Source organism: Gadus chalcogrammus, chromosome 23 (genome assembly GCF_026213295.1).
Source record: "Gadus chalcogrammus isolate NIFS_2021 chromosome 23, NIFS_Gcha_1.0, whole genome shotgun sequence".
Taxonomy (NCBI): domain Eukaryota; kingdom Metazoa; phylum Chordata; class Actinopteri; order Gadiformes; family Gadidae; genus Gadus; species Gadus chalcogrammus.
In genome coordinates, this window is record NC_079434.1 from 19,999,315 (window position 1) to 20,009,626 (window position 10,312).

Genomic DNA, 10,312 nt, shown 5'->3' on the forward strand with positions numbered 1-10,312 from the left:
GGTAGAATGTTAATACAGTACACACAAGGACAACATGTATTCTTGGCAGTCAAAATTAAAGGAAAAATCAAAATTAATAGCCATGTTTTACAGTCTTTTACAGTTTCCCAATAAAGAAGGATAATTATTCAGTGCATTTATAGCTGCCCCATATCCCAGTGAGTGAGTCAGTCTTTTTATGAACAACAAAACGAATGATGGTCTGTTGTTATTTTCATTTTTACTTAAGGCTACCCATAGCACGCAGCCGGCACTCAACCTCTCCCTCTGTCTGGATATATTTACTGTGACTCATAAAACGTGAGAGTCTGACTTTTGGACCTCCCCCCCCATCCTTACCGTTCTCTGAGTCCACGGAAAAGTACGGCTGCCCTTGCAGGATGCTGTACACCAACCTGGCGCTGTTCCCATAAGTCTGGTCGTCGGCGTCGTTGGCTGTCACCGTGGCAACGGATGTACCTACCAAGGGGGAAGAAAACAACTTGAGTTCTAACAGCGTAGAGGCCGGTGATGGTGCAATTACTGCCAAAATATTCAAAACAAAACAAAAAACAGATTATTACTAAATTATGAATGCTATTTTAGTTTGTGTGTTCAAACGAGGGATTTCTGAGCCTATTTTGGCAAGCCCGGCCTGATCGAAGGCCTCCCATTAGCGACGCATATAGCTATTTTCTCACTGAAGGGCAGTTTTTTGTGTTATCAGCCCACACACCATGTCAGTTAGAGTCAGATGAAAAGTCGTGTTCCGACAGCGAATAAATGCACCTAATGAACGATTTACTATAGCGGAACAAACTGTTGAGCACCGTTTGAAAAGAGTACGCGAGGTGAATGGAGCTGATGGAATATCCCACAGAAAATACATTACGGGGTTTGTGTTATTAATAAAAAAAGAATTGCACTTCATAAAAAATACATGTTGGTCACGCAGGCCAACATTCCTCATTTAAAGCGCTGGACGCAACATCACATTCGTTTAAACATAACCAACGTTTTAAACGAGGCATATCGTGTTCTGTTTTAAACAGTTACAAGCCTTTCCACCGAATCCACCATTATCTTAATTTACATTCCAAAGCCCCGACTCAATTTATAAAGCCCAACTCTCTCGTAGCCTAGGGGGGGAACTGATCTTGTTTCCCTCTATATATTTCCCAGTGATTACAGCCAATGCATTTCTAAGTCCTCGCTTTTCCAGCCGGGCGCCTCCACACACAACACCACACTGCAAATACTGTCCTTGTGGGGACCGCTGCGGAGCCCCTTGTTTTGGGGGTGCGGGGGTCCCCGTGCATACCAATGACACGGCTGAACATCTGTCCCACCTCCGTTCCCCCCTACGCTGATGGCATAAAAGGGAGCCAGTGAGTCTTCACGGCTAGCCAACTAAATTAACGAGTGTGCTCAGTCCAAGCACATAAGGCAGTTGATTAGCACACAGAGCAGCGATGGCAGCTCCCTCCCCACTCACTCCCCGCCTCACCTCCCCTGCCCCCATTCAACTTTTTAAATTATTTATCCTCCCAAGTCCACTAAACAAAGTCTCTGTTGTTTGTATAGTCCTTAATCCCAGTTATAGCCTCGAAGGAGTTCAGAGGCCCGACATTAAACCAGGTATTTAACCTGAACCCAAATCCACCCCGAACCCAGACCGCTTCAGTCGGTAGGAACACAGTAGAGAGAGAGAGAGTGAACCATCTCCTTCCTGGGATGGTTATCTTTGTAACAGGTCCCCAATGGGCAGACTTATGGAAGTGAACAACATTAGCTTGGGAGGCTAGGGGGCTCAGCCTTCTGTAGTCAGGATACCACATTGGTAATATGCCTTGTAAGGTTGAACCAGGCTTCAGTTCGGCCTCTGTTCCTCCACTACATGTATAGGACTTCTGTCGTTCAACCCTCTTTCCTGAGGTACAAAACCCATAAAAGGATATATCGTACTCTCATAGCATGATTGCCATATTTTGGTATCTAACCTAACTCTACTTTCCCAACACTGCTGATTAACTGCCTAATTGGCTATATCCTAAGCCAATCAGAGTGCATTTTACATTTCATAATCAATATCTGCCTAAATTGACTTAGGCAGTTTTGACATTTAATACGAGATGAACTTTAATATATGACTTGTACAATCATGCTACGAGGCAAACGATATGGTAAGACATGTTCGTCAACATTCTTCAAGTTTGAGAAGAGAAAGAGGAGAATGATGCATTGTTGTCGGATGAAATGCAAATAGGAGCCCCCCCCCCTCCCAGCTCCTCCATTCACCCCTCACCGTGCAGAGGCATTAATTTATGGTCACATAATTGCGGATTGACTTCAATTTCTCCCCCGGAATGGTTTCCTCTGCTCTGTATACATCGGGCGTCGTTGGCTTTGTTTACACCGCTCCGATGGAAGAGGAAGCGGAGGGCGACGAAGCAGGGACTTAATTAGAAACAACCGACAATATAAACTTTGAAAATGTTTCATTGCCTATTAAAAAATGGCGACTCACAATTGCTTAATGTGGATGCTGAATGAGTCTGAGCGGCAATAAGGCAACTTAAAAAATAATAGGAACCTTGTGGAAGGTAAGGGGGGGGATAAATAAATCATGACTTCGACAAGAAAACGCAAAAAAAAAAACGTCTTTCAGTTTACCAAGGCTACCAGGAAATAATAACACGCAATAATAATAGGTGACCAAACTTTGTTATTATCGTCTTTTCTTCCAATTTCCTGAACCTTGGGCAAAATTTGTCATCTAGTCCTCTGAATCTGTCGCGGACGGACGATGAGGCATGAATGCGTCGGGTCCGTCATTGATCAGCTCGTGTCATTACCATAGTAGCACTGGGAGAAATGTGTTAATTATGCTGTTGTAGAGCCGTTTGTAACCTATGATGTTAACTCACAGAATGGCATCCAAACCCCACTCGGCCGTGTTCCAGGAGATCAGCTCAGGGACTGTAATCTGCTGCAGAGATTTAGTGGGTCTCTGGAACCATTTTCTGTTTACAATTAAATCCTTTCAATATACCCGCAACAAATATACTTCAAAACCACTTAAAGCGACCCCTTAAAACACTTAAATCACTGTTAAGCTGTCAGGGTGTAGTACGACTCCCGGCTGACCGCCCTGGCCTCATACACCACTCTATACCTGGCGCGAGGTGCCAAGAAGCCCAGGGCTGGGAGCCTACGGACCAGTTTCATCGGATCATGAGTATGTTAGAGGCCGGTGAAGGGAAAGGGCTGTAAGGACTGACGATATACATGGAGAAGAGACTCAAGAATCACCTGTTTGGAGTTCACCTGGACTCTGCACAGCCTCCACCCTTACCCCGCACCACCGGCTCTTCTCTTCCCTGACTCGCCTAAAACAACCCTCTTACGCACTTAACCTTAATGTTAAATTTAAAATAGAGAAAACGATCATACTTTTTGACGTGTTAATAAGAACGTACTTTGTATTTCACAGCACATAATAACATAGACTTTTTAGAAAACGAGGAGCACTTTAACCAAGTTCGCCCATGGCTCCCTGCAAAACGCCGTAATCCCATCTTCCCCCGGCGTTCGTTTTGACCGCACTCACCGACTTCGGACATCTCGGGCACGCTGGCAAAGAAGATCTCCTTGGCGAACTTGGGCTCGTTGTCGTTGATGTCGTGGATCTTGATGTTGAACTCTGTGTCGGCCTCCATCTCGCGGTTGGTGCGGCGGTCGATGACCTTGGCGTGCAGCGTGTACATGGCCTTCTCCTCGCGGTCCAGCCTCTTAGTGGCGTGGATGTCGCCCGACTTCTCGTCGATGATAAACAGGTTGCCTGCGCCCTCGCCCGTCAGCACGTACTTGACGTTGCCGTCGTCCTTGTCCATGTTGGAGTGCAGCTGAAAAGGGCGGGAAAGCGGGGGGGGGGGAGGACAACATGTTGGCTTTAGCGAGGAGCTACACTTGGTTATGAGAAAATGTCTTAAGATAGAAAGAGAGAAATGTTATGTAATGTTATATATAGTCTGAGAGATAAATTGTATATTTTCTATGACGATTTTTTAGTCGTTATAAAGGACAGTGTCTACTGTGAAAGCGATGGTCTATTTAGTATGATTAAGTGAATACAGGTAAGCTCTATCTCCACGTTTATCTGCTGAGTACAGGTCTACAACAAAAACGACCTGCTCCTCAGAGCTGGTGCTAGTGCATTTATATTTGAGGGAAGAGCCTTAAGGGGTGGGGTATTCCATAGCCGAGTTGCAGTAAAGCGAGATTGTGAGATCTATGGCCTTACATTTAGGCCACAAAGCAAAACAAAGATATGTCGGTCAGTATAAATACAGTCTTGCAGTGCCAGCTTATTTACCTCACAGTAGGAATACCACACAGTCATGCTGGCCTGTGCCCACGTACCTACAGTACAGTATGTACTTCGGATACCATTTTGAATCGAGGACAAATACTATGTACTACACAAAAGAGGTACAGATTGTCCTCTATGTCTAATACATGCCCTTGCAATAACAGTTTCTCTGCTAGCAACAGTTTATTAGCACTTTATCAATCCCAGGAAGGAAATTCAGTCGGAAAAGAAATCCAAATAATATCTGATACTTAGTCACCATGTGCAGCAACACTTCATTTGCTATGGTGGCTTAGGATTACTCATTGCAGGATAAACCGTTTATCAAAATAATTTGCCAAGATCAGAAGTTAAATACTCATTCCATGAGAAACATGTCACATATTTGTCCTCAAGGCTAACTCAATAAGACTTTCCCCAACTGCCAACCACTGTGCCATTAGTTCGACTCTGATTAGCCATGGATTCGTCATCGGAAAAATCGAGCCGGAGAAACAATTGCTAAAATTAGTCACCCTCTCTCCTGACCTATCCATTATCTAGGAGCAGTGTCAGGACAGAGTAATGGCTGCTTGGTGTGACAGACGCTTGATTCAAGCTCATTAGTGGACCGGGGTCTGTCTGTCGGCTTGGTATATTTAGAGCTCTACTCGTGAGCTGGAAATGTTGAACGACAAGTAGTTAAGGACTCTTCAAGTCCCCTCAATACCCCATTACTATTTATGTTTTAACCATGCAGAGGTATTTTCCTATTCATTTATTTATCTAATTGATGGACATTTTTAGGGGTTGGTTGTGGGTTGTCGAGTTGCTATCCACACATAATAAAACACACAGTTTTAAGTCTCTATCCGTCTAATTATGAAGAGCTCCTCCTTAAATTAACATTCATAATGCAAAAATATGGCGGTATTCACTGACTTTTAAGTTTGTCGGATTGAGTAATTTGGATATTATTCCTGAAAAGTCCAGTTAAAGGCACTGCTTCTTTTCTAAGTTACTCATTTGATCCTCAAAGCTCCAACTGACAAACTTGACACGACTGACCTGAAAACGAATAAACCCCAAGCCTGAGTGATCTTACCCTCATGGGAATGCTTCATCACCACAAATAACTCCTTAGGCTCATAATTGAGACAGTGTGAATCATTGAGGCAGACTGCAATGTCACGATTCTTGCCTTTCAACTGTTCTTCTGAAGAACTCTGGTGTCATTAATTGACCGTCCGTGAGCATAAAAACCCTCATCACACTTACCTTAACATGTTCCTAGATAATGTCACATCCGTTATTGTTGAAGAACTTTTACATCATTATGACTTCTATTGGTGGTTTGGGGCTGAGTCAATCTCTCTTTTCTAGTATTTATGCTTTGATGAGACAGGTTTTCAGGTTTTCAAAAAAGTCCTTAGTTCCGACTCTATCGGCGGAGTTATTCAGGAGCAAGGGGGATATATATTTATTTCAATTCTGAAATTCAAAGGTGTTCCTTTCTTCAAAGACACACAGAAGGCTTAATTGTCACTCATTTGCAATCACAAGGCCAGTTCCCAATGACATCACATCAAAGTATATGAATTTCAATCTCCAAAACCTTTTTTTCAGTGTTCAAGCTTTCATGTTTCTTCTCTTTTTTTGTATCATACTTCTCCGGCAATCTTGTCTAACTCTGGATATTTCACACCACACACGCATTTCAAAAGTCAGCAGAGCACATTGACAGAAACAAAGCAGCTATCTACAAAAATACTGTTGCCCTGCTGTGTAATTGCCTGCTAGTCTCATCGACTAATTTAAACCCTACAGCTCCCCTTAGAACTGTCCTATGTATTGTATCGATACCGCACCAGAGTCAGCGCTGAAAAGTGTAATAATTGGTTCCATAACGCAAGGGTTGGCATTTATTTTAAAAGCAATTCTGTCATATTTGTTGAATTCACTTTACATTCTGACAGCAATCAATGAATCAAATGTTCTGAAATGAAAACGAAAATATCAGGTCTTTGGCTGTCGAAGGGCTGTAAAAAGCAAGTCCAATCATTTCATTCAGACAGGAAATGATTGGATGGCTTACCTCTCTGTATACCTCCCTACCCTGGCTACCTGCATTCTACCTGTGCACTCATAGTGATGGACTCAAGTCTTCCACAGGGCCAGGCACACATATTCCTAAACCTAGCAAGCGAGTAATGTGCTTTGTCGGAGTGGTTTTGGAGGGAAGCCTGAAGGGAGGGGTGTGATTTTTTTCGGTTGAATACTCCCAACATCGAGCTCACTCTGGCTGGTTTCTCCAAATTGACTACCCTGGCTTTAAACACCGATAGCAATTAGTGTGTGTACCCGTAGGCTCATCTCTTTTATACTGTGGGTAAACAAAGGGAGTTGCCATAGCCTTGTGTGGTGATCTCTGATCCGGTCTCTGGGTAAATAAGGCCCAAGCCTTGCGGAACTAAGCAGTGTTCTACTTTACTTCATGGTAATCTCTCACCTGAATTTAATAGAATTTCAGCACAGCTTAATTTGCTGAGCGTCAATTTAAATCATAATAATCTAGAGTGATTTACAGTGCAGAAACGAGGGAGCAGGTAGGGCGAGACACCTTGCTTAAGGATGCCTAGAGGCAACGGCAGACTTTAGTGATCAAAACCAGTACCTTTCGGCTGGACATTAAACTCCTTAGCCACAAGGCTCTCCTGCCCCTCTGTCAAGGCAAAAGACACTGGGAAGGTTATATAATACTATTTACTTCTCTGTAGTCATTTAGCAAACACTTTCGCTAAAAGTGACTCACAGTGCATTCAGTTCCACCACAACCTTAATCAGCAGCGAGGGGTAAGAACATCCGGCCCAAAGAGGCCTACAGATAGACTGCATATATTTGGAATCAAACTGGTTTGATTCCAAAACCTTTCAGCTGGAAGTCATTGACGCAAACCCCTCTGTAGCAAGCAATTCACATGGGTGGGAAGGGAATAATAACCTTCTATATGTCCTGCATCTGCAACTCGTTCAGCATAGCATTGGAATAACTTCCAAGTACATACATAACCCATCATTGTCCTCAGTGTCATATAACATATGACTACATACAATTTAACTCTGTTGCATTCAATGCAGTAATTCCCTTTTCATTATGTCCAAAAAAAGCCTGACGATTTGGATAAGGTAGTATTCTAAGGCTACGTGCATAAAGCCTGAACAAAATACGAATGTAAGCACACAATGTAAGCACACGATGCTCTATTTGAATAGATTGTGTGGGATCTTTCCAAGACCTTTGTACGGTCGCAGCCCCGTTTTTGTGAGGCCTTCAAACACAGGCAAAGGCCTTGATGAGCTACATCCCTTTTGCGCCAACACTGAGGAACTGTCAGCAAAGCGGTGAAATCATTTGCAATTCTCGTCAGGTCTCTGCTAAGCATTGCTCCAGTGCTGCAGCGAGGAGATAGCAGAAAACAGTGCTCAGAATGGATATAGAATAATTACTTTCTCCGTCCACTTCTCCCTCTACCTCTTTCTAGCTATCTCTCTCTCTCTTTCTATCACTCTTTCTCTCTCCCTCTATCTCGTTCTTTGCTCTGTCGTTCACCTCTTGGTCTGAGGACAGGGGCAGGAGACCACAGCAATACCAATAATGTGCTTTAATGTGGTCGCCGTACGGGGAATACAAACAGCTGCTAATGACCAAAACAAAATGCGAGCCGTTGTCCTTGTCCAATCCGATTTCTTTGAATATGGTTCACGGTCCTATGGGATGGACAGAAGGGAACATTGACTTGCCTTGTGTGTGTTTGTGTGTGTGCGTTCGTCCATGCGTGCATGTGTGCGTGTTTGGAATATGTTAGGTGCTAGTTTTTTCTTTTCAACTAATTTAGACTCTTTCATCTAAAGCGCAGTTTTAGGGTTCGTTCGTAGGAGGCCTGCAGGTAGATTGCGGACCTCTAGACCCTCTGTCACACTTCCCTGCTCACGAGGTACAACTGTCGACCAAATTAAGCTGAATTAAATGACATTGTATTCACTTCCAAAGCTGTCTATACTACAGACCTAAAGACTCCTATAGTTAGTTCTGTGATTTTAGCACACACACACGCAGCACACAGATACGTATGCAGACACAAGCACAAACACACAAACACACAACTGCAGACACACCAACACTCACACAGTCACACACATACACACACATAGATGGATCCACAAATGCAGAAAACACTCATACAGGCACAAATACAAACACAAAAGACATTTACAAGCAAAAACAGATATGCAAACAAGCACACACAAACGCAGGCACACATGCAAACTCACACATGATCACAAACACAAAGATATAAACACAATCACACACAAACACACACTTGTGATTGCTGCTCACACATCCCATCCCAGCTGTGGTCTGAAGAAGTAGGCCAGCGCTGGAGGACTCGTCTGGGGCGCGAGCGCACGTCTAAAAAAGGTCACGCCCGCGGTCCGCTTGAAATACAAAGCAGTTGAAAGCACTCGTTCTATAAAGACTCCCATTCACGCTTGTGTTCGCTCCGCGCTGACAACCTCCTTAAAAATATCCTGCACACCCGAAACCAATTCTGAGCATTTCACCAAAAAATAAGTATTATATCGCCGACAGTCTTTATTTCGGTTGGCTTGTATTATATTAATACACATCGTGACATCCTGTTTTGAGATGTATTTAAAAAAAACAAAAAGAAATCCAGGAAAACATAATTTACAATTTTTTAATCAAATTGCCGTAATGGAGATGTCAGAGTGAGATCGCACGCAGTGCCCTTTGATTGGATGACGGGTAAACAAGGTCTCCCTCAGCGAGCGGCAGAAAGGCCATTAAATGATCTTTACAAGGGACGTCATCACAGGCTGTAATGGGGCTGTGTGTTGCCAGGGCTTTTATCATGTGCTCTTTATCTCCCTCTGTGTCTCCCTCCCTCCCATCCTCTCTCACTCTGACTTTGTTCATGGCTCGATCCTCTTCATCTCCCTCTCTATTTTTTCGCTCTCTCTCCCTCCTTTTGTTTTGTCTCTCTCTTTTACTCTCTCCCCGTTTCCTTATAACCCAGAGGAGTGTTACAGCACTCCTGCCTTGCCCATGAGCAGGGCGAGGACGATAACAACTGGCGCTGGTTCCTGGGCTCTGCACCGCAGCCGCAGTGTTCTGCCACACGGGGCAGGATGGGTTAGACGCAGCGATGGAATTTCCCCCGGGGATAAATAAAGCATATGTTATTATTCATTCCCTTGCTCTTTACAGCTCTCTTTTTGTCTTTTTCCTCTCAGTTTTTCCCTGCTTCTCACTGTGTCTCTCTCCCTGGTTATTGCCTTATCTCTATCTCTCTCTGCCATTTACTGTATCTCTATCCCTCTCTCTGCTTCTCATTGTACCCCTATATCTCTCTCTCTGATTTTTACTGTATCCCTCTATCTCTCTCTGCTTCTTACTGTATCTCTGTTAAAGCTCCTAACTGTTTCTCTCTATAGCTGTCTCTCTGCTTATTGCTTTATCGCTACCTCCTTTGTAGCTCTCTCTCTCTCTCTCTCTCTCTCTCTCTCTCTCTCTCTCTCTCTCTCTCTCTCTCTCTCTCTCTCTCTCTCTCTCTCTCTCTCTCTCTCTCTCTCTCTCTCTCTCTCTCTCTCTCTCTCTCTCTCTCTCTCTGCTTTCTACTGCATCGTTCTATCCCTCGCTGCTTGAATCTGTCCATCAGCCTACTTACTGTCTCTCCCCCCATCACTCTCCCTGCCTCTTACTGTATCTCTCCCCACCCCTCACTCCCTGCTACACACTGTGTCTGTATCTCTCCCCTGTTGCTACGCACTGTATCCCCCCCCTCTCAAACTTTATCCCTGCCTCCGCCTGTGTCTCTCCATCACCCAGTCCGAGCCTCATGCTCTGTTTCTCTCTCTCTCTCTCTCTCTCTCTCTCTCTCTCTCTCTCTCTCTCCATCT